Source organism: Hylobates moloch, unplaced genomic scaffold (assembly GCF_009828535.3).
Source record: "Hylobates moloch isolate HMO894 unplaced genomic scaffold, HMol_V3 SCAFFOLD_19, whole genome shotgun sequence".
In the NCBI taxonomy this organism is placed as follows: Eukaryota; Metazoa; Chordata; class Mammalia; order Primates; family Hylobatidae; genus Hylobates; species Hylobates moloch.
In genome coordinates this window covers 19,226,167-19,243,551 of record NW_026652294.1, presented here as the reverse complement: position 1 = coordinate 19,243,551, position 17,385 = coordinate 19,226,167, and the positions used below count along the sequence as shown (strand labels likewise).

At 42.1% G+C, this 17,385-nt stretch overlaps 1 long non-coding RNA gene across 2 annotated transcripts in view; it reads left to right on the top strand.

Annotated features, from left to right (window-relative positions):
• Nucleotides 1-17,081, top strand: part of LOC116459214 (uncharacterized) — a 21,475-nt gene extending 4,394 nt beyond the window's left edge. The window contains exons 3-4 of one of the 2 annotated variants that reach the window (XR_004245486.2): nucleotides 9,192-9,264; nucleotides 11,159-17,081. This is a non-coding gene — a long non-coding RNA (uncharacterized LOC116459214). Of the gene's footprint in view, nucleotides 1-9,191; nucleotides 9,265-11,155 lie in introns of both variants that reach the window. The other variant, XR_004245485.2, reaches the window with a different exon arrangement.
• Nucleotides 17,082-17,385: the final 304 nt, after the last annotated feature.

The window sequence follows — 17,385 nt, the reverse complement described above, 5'->3', positions numbered from 1 at the left end:
GTGTGTGATGTTCCCCTCCCTGTGTCTATGTGATCTCATTGTTCAACTCCCACTTATGAGTGAGAACATGCAGTGTTTGGTTTTCTGTTCTTGTGTTCGTTTGCTGGGATAATCTGGAGTCCTGTTTTTGTCATTCACCATTAGATCTTACCCAGTGGGTGTGCTAAGCTTCCCTTCTGTGAATACATCTGGGGTTCTGATAATAGATCATAGCCCTACTTTAGTTCCTTTGCTTCTGCTGACTCTGTGTTAAGGAATCTGGAGCCACTGTCAGCTTTCACCCCTCTCAAGCTCCTGAGAAGATCTAAGCTGAAGCAAGATTAAACTATCTTCTCCCATCCCTTATCAGCAACGGGCTTTTTTTTTTTTTTTTGAGGCTGAGTTTTGCTCTTATTGCCCAGACTGGAGTGCAATGGTGTGATCTCGGCTCACCACAACCTCTGCCTCCCAGGTTCAAGCGATTCTCCTGCCTCAGCCTCCCAAATAGCTGGGAATACAGGCGCACGCCACCACACCCAGCTAATTTTGTATTTTTAGAAGAGACAGGGTTTCTCCATGTTGGTCAGGCTGATCTCGAACTCCTGACCTCAGGTGATCTGCCCGCTTCGGCCTCCCAAAGTGTTGGGATTACAGGCATGAGCCACGGTGCCCGGCCAGTGGCAAGGCTTATAGTTAAGTCTTGCTCTCAGACTCTGTGATTTGGTGGCCCAGTTATGCCTTTAGGTCTCTCTTCTGCCTCTGACTAGGGAGCTAAGATGACATGCTGATCCACTCCTGGCATGGCACATCCCATTCCACGTCCTGATCTCCTCTTCCCCTACCTCATCATTTCCATCTGTGTGCCGAGAATATACACCCCACGTGAAATAGTCAGTGGTTTGCAGGTAGTTTGGCAGTGTCAGAAATAAAAGCGAGGAAATAATTTTGTTCATATATTTGAAATTAATTAGAATTAGTTATAATGTTTATAGAAATCTCAATGTTTCTTAAAATCATTACATTCTTAAAAGTTTTAGGCATACCACAAAGCCATCCTATAAAATTCTACATCATTTATATAATTAGTGTGGTTGCTTTTCTTTATTAACTTTTCATTTTACTATATTGCGCTATATTATGATCCAAAATGTTCTTTAAAAAATGTACCATTGGCTTAGTTATTTAAAACATAAAAGTAATGAAAATAGTAATGATATTGTAAGTATAAATTGTAGAAAAGTATTCCTACAATATAGAGTAAAAAATATTCATCTGGCCAGGCATGGTGGCTCACGCCTGTAATCCCAGCACTTTGGAAGGCCAAGGCAGATGGATCACGAGGTCAGGAGTTCAAGACCAGCCTGGCTGAGATGGTGAAACCCCATCTCTACTAAAAATACAAAAAGTTAGCTGGGCGTGGTGGCAGGTGCCTGTAATCCCAGCTACTTGGGAGGCTGAGGCAGGAGAATCACTTGAACCTGGGAGGCAGAGGTTGTGGTGAGCCGAGATCGCGCCACTGCACTTCAGCCTGGGCGACAGAGTGAGACTCCATCTCAAAAACAAAAACAAACAAACAAATAGAATTCATCCAAAAAAATGAAAAGTGTCAGTAAAAAGATAATATGAAGTATCTGAAAATGTGTTTTATTGAACTTGCAATTCATTGGCTTCTGCTGCTCAGGGAACTGTCAATCTTGAAATCTTGCGAATACTGCTGTAGCCATAGAAATGCACCATTTTAAAATAAAATAGCAACCTCTTTGGAAATCCAGTAAAGTTGTTTCCTCAAGTCCTTCCACCAAATAATGCTTTTTAGGGTGATATGAGAATTTTATGTTCAAGTGTAGAAGAGTCCAAAACTGCAGAGACATCATTCAAAACCTGTACAAATCACACTATTGCTGAAAACCCCACCATACTAGTCAAAGCTTTTATGGAAATTTTGCCAAATTCCTTAATCAAGTAACACTTTGGGATATTATGTACTGTCAGTGATTTTATAAAGTGGCCAGGTGCAGTGGCTCACCCCTTTAATCCTAGCACTTTGGGAGGCTGAGGGGGGTGGATCACCTGAGGCCAGGAGTTCGACACCAGTCTGGCCAACGTGGCGAAACCCTGTCTCCACTAAAAATACAAAAATTATCCAGGCATGGTGGTGTGCACCTGTAATCCCAGCTACTCAGGAGGTTGAGGCCAGAGAATAGATTGAACCCAAGAGGTGGAGGTTGCAGTGAGCCGAGATCGCACCACTGCACTCCAGCTTGGGTGCCAGAGTGAGACTCCATCTAAAAAATAAATAAATAATAAAATTTAAAAACTGAAGAGAAATTATTAAGCATGAATTTCCAGCACATATTTTGCTTTACATTTGGATTAAACCACTGATATGCAGAGTATGAATCAATTTATCAAATATGTGTAATGTATATGTGACAGAGTGTGGTCAGCAACTTTTTATCACTGAAAGCCTGTGGCACAAGAAAAGCCTTTAAAAAAATTAAAGTGATTTTGTGAGCCATGAGAAGAATAGCACAAAATGTGCTGGGATCTATGCCAAAAGTACACATAAATTTTCTCTAGCATTGTATTCACAGAGAATAATCAGTAGCCAACAATATGTCTCCCAATTTTGATCTAAGGTTGAAAGACACTGTGAAAATTTTTACTATGAGAGAATTGCAGCCAGTATATGTGTGTGTGTGTGTGTGTGTGTATCTTTTCAGTGTGATATGTTAAGAAAAGGTCAGTGAACATAAAACTCTACTTTTAAAATACTGGCACACAGTGGTTCATCAAAAAAAACCAAAATGTTCTTTTTTAAAAAAAAGTTAGGTATAAAAAGGAAACATTTCTTTGTGATTTAATTACTTCAATTACTTAGAATGGATTGATACATTTCAAAATTGTAGTCAGTATCTAGAATAAACTGAATCTATCATTTCAAAGCTAAAGGAGTATAATTTATAATATTCAGGACACAATATTAGAATGTCTTAAGAAGACCAAGCTGTGAAGAAATTTGTCAGTCATTATAGCTGATAATTTTCTTCCTTTGTCAGTGAAAGAAACTAATGATATATTATTGATGATGTTTGAAAAATCACATCCAAATGCTGCCACAGATCACGTAAAAATATTTTCCAGAGACACATTCAACCAAATAATTGATTGATATTCATCTTTCAAGTTGAAAGATTAGCTGAAAGCTAAAACGTTGCATGTGCTGTGTTTATGTCTAATGAAATATGGACAATAACCTTCACTGATAAATCTATTCTTTCTGCGTCAATGTTTCATTTGAATATCAATAATTATCTAAATATTCTTATAAGTATGAATGGGAATCTTCCAATATTCATGGGATAAAAAACAAGGCAGTGTACTGATTGTGGAGCCTGGACATATGTCTCAAGCTATTCATTACCAAGCTAGACATAGATAACCTGACTGGTGCCTTGCCTGAAACAGATGCCTGTGAGCTGGTCTGGAAATGCTGAGGAACTGAGAAACACTATTCTAGAAATTCTGACTAGGTTTCTCTTTCTTCGGAAAGCCTGCGACCCCGGACCAGGGAATTTACCCTGAATCACAGATAAATTTGACTCCTGACAAATTTAACAATAGTACTCATTCTTGCCGTTTCCTTTTGCCAAGATCGGAACCTCATAACTGAGGTTTGACTCATGACTCAATCTGATTTCTTCTTTTTTCAAGTCTTTATTTTTTAAGAGCAGTTTTAGGTTCACAGCGAAATTCAGAGAGAAAGATACAGAGAGTTTCCATACGCCACCTTCCCCAACACTTGTAGATTTTTTTTTTTTTTTTTTGAGATGGAGTCTTGCTCTGTCACCCAGGCTGAAGTGCAGTGGTGCGATCTTGGCTCACTGCAACCTCTGCCTCCCAGGTTCAAGCAATTTTCCTGCCTCAGCCTCCTGAGTCGCTGGGACTACAGATGCGTGCCACCACATCTAGCTAATTTTTTTGTGTGTATTTTTAGTAGAGACATGGTTTCACCATCTTGGCCAGGCTGGTCTTGAATTCCTGACCTCCTGACCATGATCCACCCACCTCAGCTTCCCAAAGTGCTGGGATTAGAGGCGTGAGCCAACACGCCCGGCCACGTGTAGACTTTCTATCAGCACAGCCCACCACAGTGGTCCGTTGGTTACAATTGATGAACCAACATTAACGTGTCATAATCACCCACAGTGCATAGTTTAGAGTTCACTCTTGGTGTGGTCCATTCTGTGGGTCTGGAAAAATGTATAATAACATGTGTCCACCATTATAGTATCATATAGAGTATTTCCACTGCTCTAAAATTCCTCTATGTAGTCAACTCCCAAGTCTCCCTCCACAACCTCTGACAACCCCTGATCGTTTTACTATCTCCACAGTTTTGCCTTTTCCAGAATGCCATACAGCTGGAATCATACAGTGCATAGACTTTTCAGACTGGCATCTTTTACTTAGTAAAATGTGCATTTAAGGCTCCTCCGTGCCTTTTCATGGCTTAATAGCTCATTTCTTTTCAGAGCTGAATAATATCCCATTGTCAGGATGTACCACAGTTTATGTATCCATTTACCTACTGAAGGATATCTTGGTTGCTTCCAAGTTTTGGCAATTTTGAATAAAACCGTTATAAACATCCACATGCAGGTTTTCGTGTGGACACAAGTTTTCAACTCCCTTGGGTAAATACCAAGGAGTGTAATTGCTGGATCATATGATAAGAGTGTGTTTAGTTTTATAAGAGGCTGTCAAACTGTCAAATCAAAGTAGCTGTACCATTTTGCATTCCAACAGCAATAAATGAGAGTTCCTATTGCACCTCATCCTTGCCAATGTTCCAGATTTTGGCCATTCTAATAGCTGTGTAGTGGCATATCATTGTTGTTTGAATTGGCATTTCTCTGATGACATACGATGTAGAGCATCTTTTTATATGTTTATTTACCATCTGCATATTTTGGTGAGATGTCTGTTAAGGTCTTTGGCACATTTACTAAGCTGGTTGCTTTTTTTCTTATTGCTGAGTGTTAAGTGTTCTTTTTATACTTTGGTTAGCTGTTTCTTATCCGATGTGTCTTTTGCAAATATATTCTCCCAGTCTGTGGCTTGTCTTCTCATTATCTTGATATTGTCTTTCACAGAGCAGAAGTTTTCTATTTTAATGAAGTCTAGCCTATTAGTTATTTCTTCCACAGATCGTGCCTTTGGTGTCGTATCTAAAAGTCATTACTATACCCAAGATCATCTAGGTTTTCTCCTATGTTATCTTCTGGGAGTTCCATAGTTCTGGGTTTTACATTTAGGTCTATGATCCACTTTGAGTTAATTTTTGTGAAGGGTATAAGTCTAGATGTATTTTTTGCATGTGGATGTCCAGTTGTTTCAGTAATGTTTATTGAAAAGAGTATTTTTGCTCTGTTGTATTGTATTTGCTCCTTTGTCAAAGATCAGCTGACTATATTTATGTGGGTTTATTTCTGGGCTTTCTATTCTGTTCCACTGATATAGTCGTTCTTTCACCAATTCCACAGTGTCTTGATTACTATCACTTTATGATAAGTCCTTCAAGTCAGATAGTGTCAGTCTTCCAACTTCATTTTTCTCTTTCAATATCATGTTGGCTATTCTGGGTCTTTTGCTCCTCATATAAACTTTAGAATCAGTTTGCCAATATTCACATAATAAACTTGCTGGGATTTGAATTTGAACTGCATTGAACCTACAGATAAAGTTAGGAAGGTCTGATATCTTGATAACATTGTCTTCCTATTCATGTACATATCTCTCCATTTATTTAGTTCTTTGATGTCATTCATCATTATAGTTGCCCTTATATAGACCTTATGCATTATTTTGTTAGATTTTTACCTATTTCATTTTAAAGGTGTTAATGTGAATAGTCTTGTGTTTTTAATTTAAAATCCCACTTGTTCATTGCTGATATGCAAGAAAGCAATTGATGTTTATACATTAACCTGGCATCCTGCAACCTTGCTCTAATTGCTTATTAGTTCCATGAGTTTTTTGTCAGTTCTTTTGGATTTTCTACACAGACAATCATGTCGTCTGTGAACAAAAACAATTTTATTTCTTGTCTTATTACATTCACTAGTAATGCCAGTATGCTGCTGAAAAGTAGTACAGGAGATATCCTTCCTGATTTTAGTGAAAGAGGTTTAAATTTCTCACCACTACATGTGATATTAGCTGTAGGTTTTTTGTATTCTTCATCAAGTTGAGGAAATTCATCTCTATTCATACTTTACGAGACTTTTAATCATGATTGACTTTTGGATTCTGTCAAATGCCTGTTATTCATCTACTTATATGATCATGTAATTTTTCTTCCCTGGCTTATTGATGTAATGGATTACATTAATTGATTTCACATGTTGAATCAGCCTTGCACAGCTGGGATAAATCTTACTTGATGGTGTACAATTCTTTTTATGTGCTGGTGAATTTGATTTGCCAATATTTTGTTCAGGATTTTTGCATTTATGTTCATGGGAGATATTGGTCTGTAGTTTTCTTTTCTTGTAATGGCTTTTTCTGGTTTTGGTATTAGGGTCATGCTTGCCTCATAGAATGATGTAGAAGGTATTCCCTCTGTTTCTATACTCTGAAAGAGATTATAGGGAATTGGTACAATTTATTCCTCAAATGTTTGGTAGTCAATCTTATCTCTTACTGTGCTCAATACCTGGGCCCTTGACACCCTACACTACTGGCCTTATTTGATATCCTAGAGCCAACTGCTTCCAACTTTGGCAGTAAGATAGACTACTGTGTTCTTTTGGATGTGGAACACCCATGTGTCCATTCTGGAGCTCATTGTTAAGAAAGACGTGCCTCTTCTTTACTCCTGATGGCTCTTTCTCTGTGGAGGGAGCTCAACTAGTGAAACACACCTATACTTAACTATTTTTGTTTATCTGATTTGTGATTTTTTGGAGAAGAAATTGGGTATGCATCAGCCAGTGACTTCCTGCTCTGTTTTTTTCTTGGGATCACGCCAAACATGAAATAGGGTCTGTTGTCACATGGGCAATCTGGACATGATTCAACACTTCCTGTGACATGGTGGATATATATGCTTAATTCTAGTACTAAAGATTCTCCTGGCCTGAAGATGTGTTACACTTATCAATAGCAACTCTTGGTAATAAACGTGGCATTTTGGTTTTCCCTTTGCTTGTTATTTTTATATCTCTCACCCTTTGGTAAATTAAGTTGGAAAAAGAGGTGCTATTATTTAGCTTCTTTCAAATCCCATTGCAAGCCTCTATTGCCAGATCAGTTTCTGCCACAGCTGTCCAACTTTGGTGATGGGAATTTGCACAGTCTTTCAGCTCAATCTTTCTCACTGTTTGGGGAACAATATGCCTGGCTCATAAAGAAGTGCAAACTGTGGTAAGACTGACAATTAGACAATAACCTCTGTCTATGGTGATCTACCCCGTTGAGTGAACATTTAACAACTACCAGACAGTCCATATATCTCCGTCTGGTCCATAAGCTATTAGAGTCCATCTCACAGAGCTTGCTGAAGTCTAAATGCAACTCAATGTTCTACTTAGCTGGCAAAAGCAACAGAAAAGAAAGTGACACTACGTTTGTCCTGACCTTTTGTTAGTAAAGGCTACTAGATGGATGGCAAAGCTAAATCTTATAAATTTTTTATTACCTCTGTATTTGGGATATGCTGCATACTCAACAAATGTTTCATGAATGAGTTAATTAATCAAATAAACCTTTGCTAACTCCTAATAATTATTTTTAAGTTATAAATACTTATAAGCCATCTTTTTAATGATAATTCCTTCATTCCCCCCCCCATTTCAAACTCATTAATATATATCTAGAATCCCTCCTTTTTTCCTTGTTGGTAAAACAAATCCATATTTACCTTACTCTAGTCTTCCAGCCTAACTCCTTCTCCATCATTTCTTAATGAGTAGTAATGTTGACTTCATCAATATGCATGCATTTTATTAATACATTCTGTGCCCTGAGATGTAATTATACTGGTCCCGGGAATTTGAATTCATTTAAAGCATATTAAACGTTCTCTTATTATTATCTTCTATCTTTAGGGAAGTGTCCTCTTAAAGATAGCTTTTCTACCATTTATAGTTAGGAATTGTTCCCTTTGGCAGTAAAGCAAAGTAGGAATTGAGTCATTTATTTTTCTGCCTTTTAAGTTTTAACATTCTAACATTTGCCCAAAGACGTGTACCTTCCTTTGTTTGTTGGTGGTGTTATTTACAACTTTGTCAGCCTCTGCTCTTCCAAGCAACATTCTTTTGGGTTCATGTAATTCTTTGTTGGTTTTTCTTTTGGGCTATGAATCCCATCGTATTCTTTACAAATGCTTAAAGAACAGAATTTAGGAGACACTCTTTGGGGTCACTCCCTTTTTCTGAGAGCCCACTGCTAGATTTAGGGTTTGTGTAACATCATCATGCTCTTTGACCAAAGTTTGGTTGACAAACATGGAGAATCAGACTCTTTCTCCCAGCAATTTGGAGCTGAGACTAAATTGGCATTTTTAGTCTGGGCTGGTCATTAGAATGGGGAGATTACAGGCTGGGTGCAGTGGTTCACGCCTGTAATCCCAGCACTTTGGGAGGCCGAGGCTGGCAGATCACGAGGTCAGGAGATTGAGACCATCCTGGCTAACGCAGTGAAACCCCGTCTCTACTAAAAATACAAAAAATTAGCCAGGCGTAGTGACGGGCGCCTGTAGTCCCAGCTACTCGGGAGGCTGAGGCAGGAGAATGGCGTGAACCCGGGAGGCGGAGCTTGCAGTGAGCCGAGATCGCGCCACTGCACTCCAGCCTGGGCGACAGAGCGAGACTCGGTCTCAAAAAAAAAAAAAAAAGAATGGGGAGATTATGGGCTCAGAAGGTGTGAAGTGGAATGTAACTGGATTATACAAAATGAATTGTTGAAAGGAGAATGAACAGACATGTCAAGTGGAGACAGCGAGCCAGGCTATGAGACCCTGAGAAAGCTACTTAGCCACTCTGTTTGCTCGTAGATAAAATAAGAATAATGCTGCCTATTATCCTGCTTGTAGGATTGTTGTGACAATTAAATTGATTAAAAACATAAAGTTCTTAGAACAATTATAATCATATCATAAGGGAACTAATAAGTGCAAGTCATTTTTATTACCCTTGTTTTTCCCCCAGGCCCTAAACTAATTAAAGAATAGTACTACGTGTCTCAGAGGGTGAAAGAAGATGGAGGAAAGCCTCTGAGACCGTAAGTATGTTGGGAGGAAATAGACGAGGTGAAGAACAGAGATTACATGGCTCATGCCTGTAATTCCAGCCCTTTGGGAGGCCCAGGTGGGCGGATCACTTAAGGTCAGGAGTTTGAGACCAGCCTGGCCAACATGGTGAAACCCTGTCTCTACTAAAAATACAAACATTAGCTGGGTGTGGTGGCGGTCGCCTGTAATCTCAGCTACTCGGGAGGCTGAGGCAGGAGAATCAAGGCGGAGGTTGCAGTGAGCCAAGATTGCGCCATTGCACTCCAGCCTGGGCGACAGAGTGAGACTCCTTTGCAGAAAGAGCAGCACCTCGTGCAGCAGTGTCTGAGGACCGGGCTGCACCTCGGCGGGGAAGGCTGCCTCCTGAGTCTGAGAAAGCAGGGCCTGGCTGGCATGCTTTGCCAAAGGTCCCTATGCCCAGGGGATGGTGGGTATGACCAACACTGATAGCTTCTTCCCAATTTTCATTCTTTCCTTCTTCGTTTCTTTTAGTAAAAGAACGCCAAATCTTTAGCTGGCCACCTATGTAAAAGACTACACTTCCCAGCCTCCTTTTAGCAAGGTTTGGTTATGTGACCAAGTTCTAGCCAATGAGATGTGTGGGAATAAGTGAAAGCTACCCAAAGTGGGAGCAAACAGGCTGTTTCTTCAGAGCTTGCTACAGCAATGAAAGCAGCCACCACCACGTGCATTTGGCAGGGACTCAAAGGCAGGCCGAAGAGTGGGAAAGCTTATGAAAAAAAAGGGCAAGGCTTCAGGAGTGCTCTGATTGAAGGTTTTTGGCCTGGGAAAGCTGGAGGTGGGCCAACTAGAAATGGGACATGGTGTGTGACTGGATTGGGGAGCATGTTTGGATTTCCCTCGTCGGGCCTGTGTTGGAAGCAGGGGACAAAAACTAGGATAGCTGGCGGTCTTTGACCAAGCTCTGACAATACTAGGCCCACTGTCGAAGAGGTTGTGGTTTGGGTGGTTGCTACAGAGGTGGTGGGTGAGAGTTCCATTATCAGATATGGTCTGGCCATTGTCCATTTTATATACAGTTTCTCCGAGCTAAGCAAATGTGCTACATATCACTGTGGGGACATCTCCTTTCAAAGGAGGGATAGCTAAGGCTATAGACTCCAGAGCCAGAATGACTGGGTTTAAATTCCAGGTCCGATACTTACAAGCTATGTGACCTTGAGCAAGTCACCCAACCTCACTGTGGTTCAACTTCCAATTCTTAAATGGGACAATAATAGAACCTGCCTCACTGGGTTGCTAGAAGAAGTAATGAAATATGTAAAGCACTTAGGACAGTCTCTGGTCCATAGCACTTACTAGGTTTATTGATAGTATCATTCTTCTTCTCTTTCTCTACTTGGTCTGTAGTTCAAGGTCCTTAAACTATCTTGGACCTTGAAGCAGAATTCTGAGGCTGGAGGTGGTAACATAAAAGGAGCTCATATCTAATAATCTACAGTAACTGTCCCAGCCCTGCATGGTCTACCTGTAGAATTTTTTTTTTTTTTTGAGACGGAGTCTCACTCCGTCACCCAGGCTGGAGTGCAGCGGCGAGATCTTGGCTCACTGCAACCTCCATCCCCCAGGTTCAAGCAATTCTCCTGCCTCAGCCTTCCTAGTAACTGGGATTACAGGCGTCTGCCACCATGCCTGGCTAATTTTTGTATTTTCAGTAGAGATGGGATTTCACCATGTTGGTCAGGCTGTTCTCGAACTCTTGACCTCAAGTGCTCCACCCGCCTCGGCCTCTCAAAGTGCTGGGATTACAGGCGTGAGCCACCGTGACTGGCCCGGGAAGGAAACTTGTATCTTAGTTGAGTCATTTGTATTTTGTTTTTAACTGTCACATTCAGTAATATAGAATCCTTTCTCATATAGCAGGAAAGTAGTGGAGCTGCTAGATCTGAAATGCAGACTAAAACAGCAGGAAAAATGGAACAACGTGTGGACACTCTGGACTGCTGACCAAATGCTGGAGAGGCTTCCTCTGCTCTCCGGTGTCCTCTTGGATGAAGTTGGGCGAGGATGTCTCCAAAACAATCAAAATTTTGTGTCCCTCCAGCCTGGCAAAATGAGAGCATCAAACCCAGATGTAAGTTGATTTTAATCAAAGAAAGCCATGCAATATTCTCGTATATCTGAGTTTGTTGCTTGAGATTCACAGCAAGCTACACAGGCTTAGCTACCCTTGGGTTTTTTAATTTGTCCCAGAAACCTTTAAATGCATTCCTCTTTGTTTGATTTTTTAAGTTAACTCAAAGTGAATTTGTTACTTGCACCCAAAAGGACCCTACCTAAAACATAGGTTCTATCTGTGCAGCCACATTAATTTCTGAAACTATCTTCTTTTATCTCTGGCTAGGAATGTTTTAAATCATATTGTCAGACTCATTTTGAGGGTCCTGTTATCCAACTTGAGGTGTTTTGCTTTTTTGAAGAGTCAGTTCCCGGGATCAAGTTCATATTTCACTTCCCATTTGACAGCCGCATTATCAAAGTTTAGCGCCTGGGGCTTCCTCCCTTCGCCCCCTGCAGATTCCATGCTGACCTGTTTCTTTCATTTCTTCGTCATTTCCAGACAACCAGTCAGTTGTCCCTTATTGATCTAAATCAAGTCCAGAATGGCAGTTCTTGCTGCTTCCTCTGCCAGCCGAGCAGGGAACTGTCAGCAAGACAAGCCAAGAATTTATCAGCTGTAATTCTTCCTGCAGAATTGGTCTACCTAGAGATGTATATATAGCTCCTTCAATCTTTCAGATGTGGTTTTGCACATCTGGAGGACAACAGAAGAGATTCTCAGGCATGGGATGAATAACATCTATGGGGAATGTCTGTGTTATTTAAACCATTCACAGAGCCAGCGTTCTTTGCAATGGGTTGACTGTTAAACAAACCAAAGCCGAAAGTTGGAGAGAAGTTGAAAAGAACACAGAGAGAAATGGGCACCAGGAGTGTGAGACTTAAACCTCCCGCTCTGCCACTAATTCACTGTAATCCTGGGCAAGCCATTTTAACCTTCTAAGCTTTACTTTTCTCATCTATAAAATGGGGATAATTAATCTCTTTTCTGGATAGCTCACAACATTGTCTGGTAAAGTGCTTAGGAACATAATAATGTATAATATTGCCATGACCTGAATATGCCAACAATGCCAGCCTTCCATTCCCATATTAATGATTGTTCCAGTCATGCATGTGGAAGGAGAAGAAAGAAAAGTAGCATCTATTCAGCACCAAGTAGGTACCAGGCACTGTGCTAAGGATGTTACATATGCATTTTCATTTCACCTTCACCCTAGCCTCATGCAGTCTGTATCAACTCATATATTTCTGTTCATTTTGTTCATATGTTCATTTTGCAGACAAGACTCAAAGAGTTTACATGATTAGTTACCCATGGTCTCAGAGCTGGTAAATTTCAGATAAATCAAATTTCTGGGTTTACTCCAAAGCTGGTGATCACACACAGATCATTAAAAACGGAGGTGAGGCAGGGTGTGGTGGCTCATGCCTATAATCTCAGCACTTTGGGAGGCCAAGGCAGGTGGATCACCTGAGGTTGGGAGTTCGAGACCAGCCCGACCAACACAGAGAAAACGCGTTTCTACTAAAAATACAAAATTAGCCGGGCACAGTGGCGCATGCCTGTAATCCCAGCTACTCAGGAGGCTGAGGCAGGAGAATCGATTGAACCCAGGAGGCAGAGGTTGTGGTGAGCGGAGATTGCACCATTGCACTCCAGCTTGGGCAACAAGAGCAAAACTCTGTCTCAAAAACAAACAAACAACAATAACAACAACAACAACAAAAAACAGGTGAAGGCTGGGCACTGTGGCTCATGCCTGTAATCCCAGCACTTTGGGAGGTGGAGGTGGGTGGATCGCTTGAGCCCAGGAGTTTGAGACCAGACTAGGCAAGATGGTGAAATCCTATCGCTACAAAAAATACAAAAACTAGGTGGCACACACCTGTAGTCCTAGCTACTTGGAAGGTAAAAAAAAAAAAAAAAAAAAAAAAGGCAGGGGGAGGGAGGGAATGAGTAGCTGGAATTCCAAGTTAATCTTAAGCCATTTTCTCCCGGCTGTGAGGAGGAAGTAGACCTCCTTAGGAGATAACGCATCTCCCCACAGGACACAGAAAGCCTTTAAACAGCCCTTAACGGAATAGGAGCGGGAAGGGCTTTAGAAATCATCTCAACCAACTCTCCCATGTTAGGGACGAGGAAGAGGAAGCTCAGAGAGGGGAATAATTTGCTCAAGAATGAGCAGCTGTGGAGAGGCGGGTTTGAGAAGAGAATCTACATTCACTCATCCACCCATTCATTTAACAGATATCTATTTAGGACCTACTACATGTTACGAACTGGAGCTACTCTGGTGAATAAAAACAGTTCCGGTTCTTACCCATATGTAGAAGTCACAGCCTTGAGAAAGAGGCAGTCATCAAACAAATCATTGCAGAAACAAATGTGAAATTCAGCAGTGACCGGTGTTAGGAAGGAGAAGTACTTGGTGCTGTGAGAGCATAGGCTGGGGGGATTTACCTGGATGGGGGGGATCAAGAAATGTATATATATATATATTTTTGAGACTACAGAATCTTGCCCTGTCCCCCAGGCTGAAGTGCAGTGATACGATCTTGGTTCACTGCAATCTCCACCTCCCGGGTTCACTGCGATTCTCCCTGCCTCAGCCTCCCAAGTAGCTGGGATTACAGGCATCCACCACCACGCCTGGCTAATTTTTGTATTTTTTAGTAGAGATCGGGTTTCACCATGTTGGCCAGTCTGGTCTTGAACTCCTGACTTCAGGTGATCCACCCACCTCAGCCTCCCAAAGTGCTGGGATTACAAGTGTTAGCCACCGCACTCAGCCAAGCAGTGCACTCTTGAGAGAAAGATGCTAGAACTGAGTGCTGAAGAATGCCTGAGAGGTTGCCGGGTAAAGGAGCAAAGGCCATTTTAGGCAACTGGGTAGAGTGTGGTGTTAGAGGCGGAGAAATAGAAGTGTCAGAGGCATTTGAATCAGAGCAACTCCACCTTGAGTGAGGACTAGGAACATGAGGCTGGGACTTTCTGGACTGCATTTCCAGAAAGTTCGCTATTTCTAGCCTCTAGATGTTTACGGTTAAGGGGACAAATTAATACGTTTACTAAACAAACCCAGACTTGGGAGTGTCCTGATATCCCAATAGCTTGAGAACAGAGGCATTTCTAATTTTGTTTTAAAGATAATAATATCAATTCTTGCAAAATATAGTAATTAATATAGTAATTAAGAAAACTTGCTTTTGCTTTGTATCGTGGACTCACCCTGATTCCTTTACCTCTCTTGGGGTCTGGATTGGGACCCCTTTCCTGTAACAGAAGGAGAGAACAGAACCTGAAGCACCATGTAGGCCTTGATACAAACTTTATGTTTCTTCTTCTTTTTTTTTTCCAAGACATAGTCTGGCTCTGTCATCCAGGCTGGAGTCCAGTGGCGTGAGCTTGGCTCACTGCAACCTCTGCCTCCCAGGTTCAAGCAATTCTCCTGCCTCAGCCTCCCGAGTAGCTGGGATTACAGGCGCCCGCCGCCACACCTGGCTAATATTTTTGTATTTTTAGTAGACACGGGGTTTCACCATGTTGGCTAGGATGGTCTTGAACTTCTGACCTGGTGATTTGCCTGCCTTGGCCTCCCAAAATACTGGGATTACAGGTGTGAGCCAGTACACCCGGCCAACTTTATCTTTATTCTAAGAAATGCTGAAGGGTTTATCTGATTCCTGTTCCCATTCCTCACCTTTAACCACACTGACAAATAATGTTAAGGACAAGGGAGAGAGAAGGCAGATTCAATTACTATCCATGAGAAATCCAAAGGGCAACACAGACACACAAACACACACACACGCATGCACACACACACACACATACACACACACACACACACACTTAGGAAAAAATTCCTTCACTTTTCTGCCACATCATAGTTTTCTAGCAACCTGGCTGGTCAACCACCTTCCATTTCTCTGCAAGCCTGATTTGTATGTGCACAGTACATGTGTGTGTGTGCATGGACACATACATACACTTTACATGCACATCTTCATCTTAGCAAACAATGTCTTGACATTTCTGATACAGGAACTACAGAGCTTATTCTGATTAATCTCATGAAATTCCAATTAGTTTACCCACTTGGGTCATTGAATCCACAATTACTTGCTGTCATGATGCTGAAAATAATGCCCATCCTGGCTTCTCCAAATGACGAGAATTCAATGGCGAGGTCTCTCCTGGTGTGATGAAGTTCCACTCTCTGCTTCCAGAAGTTAGAGAAGAGCCAGGAGTGCCATTCTTAAGCCACTTTGGAAGGTCTGTGCTGCAACCTACCTGCCTTGTTGAATGTTGCTTTTCTGTATCTACCACGTGTGTCTGGTATTTTGACATCTGGGGTCTTGCTGACCCTGGAGAGACTGGCCCTCCCAGGGCTGGCCAATTTGCCTTCCATATGCAAATTAACCAAGCCCATGCTTATAACCACCCTCAACTCCCATTATCAAGCAGTTTCACTTTAGGCCATTATTCCCTTGTTATAAACATACCAGGGCCAGGTCCCAAGCAACTAGAGATCACCCTTACACCGAAGAGCCCACTGAAATTAGTCACACTAGCCAATCCTAAGCCTGTTTATCCTACCTCACCTGCTCCTTCCCACTGAAACCCCACAAAGGCTCTTGCCCACATTTTCTTCCCACCCCCCCTGCCTCCTGACCCACCCTGGTGCTTCCCCTGTGGCCCTGTAAGGCGTGGCATGCCCCCTCCTCTCCCCTGGAACGGTGCGTAACAAACTACCTTTTCAACGGCATCCCTGAATAATAAAACTAACATTTAAAAACACCTTCCTCACACTCTCTTCTTTCATTTGCTTCTGAGAAACCCCACTTGAAAGCTCCCTGGCCTCCCTGGCATGTGCTAGCTGGAAGGCACAGGCTTTGGGGTCTGGCTGACCTGAGCTGATAGCTCCACTATGCCCCTTTCCAACTGCTGGACTGTGAGTCTCTTATGTCACCTTCTCGACCCATCTGGAGAAATGAGGATCATGGCGTCTATTTCATAGGGTTGGCTGGGGATTACATGAGATAATGCCGGCCATGCATCTAGCCGAGGACCTGGGACAGGGGTTTGCTTAACCCACATTAGTTGCCTTCAGTGAACCGAGAGCCTCCTTTGCTGTCTGCCTCTGCCTGCCAGTTTTATTGTTCAGTCACGCAGGAATCTTGAGAAAACCCGTGGAAGATTTATTGTAAGCGTTTCAACCTTTGCTTCCTTTGTTAACCTCCATCCAACCAGAGCCTTTTATTTTCCCCTTCGTAAGCCCCTTGCAGGCTCTGGCAGGTTCTGAAAGAGCACTTTTGATGAACTGCCTGGACCCAACACTCATCCTGGCTGCTCTCTCTTGCTGATGGCTCATTGAAGAGTGCTGCAAAGAGCACAGAACTTGAAAAAGGCACATCCCCACCCCAGAAATGTCAGGGTTTTCAAAATGAAATGCCAATGAACTGCCCAAGGGAAGAACCATGTCTGGCACGACCCAAAGTAACAGCGGTTCAGTGTCCGGAACATTATGGAATTTCAGTCAACACTCATTCAGCATGCGTGTACCAGCACCCCTTCGTGCTCGCCTGTATGCCGAAGGTGGGGACACAGTGGTGAACAAGACCCGGTCCTTTCTCTCAAGCAGTGCCCAGGTTAGCCTGAAGAGAGGAGGGTGGTGGAGGTTACTTATTGTGACAGCTAGAGGCTTCTCCACACAGTGCTGTAGCTGACATTCTCATGGTTTCCCTTTGTTTATCTATTCTCTCTTGACGGAAGTTTTGCCATGTTTAAACTTCCAGAGAGCAATGAGAATGGAGGCTTCTGGAAGTGCTCTGGGGCCCTCTCTCAGGCTCCCCTCTCTTCTTTACTTATGCTCACTCCTTAGACGATCTTATGCTGCCTCTACCAAAGGCACGTGGGCCATTTTTCTGTGTCCCAAATTCAAATTGTAATTCAAACGTGGCTCTCAGAAGGACAGCATGTGTGAAAATCTTGTTTCTTTTATAAAAGGTATGAAAAAGAAAAA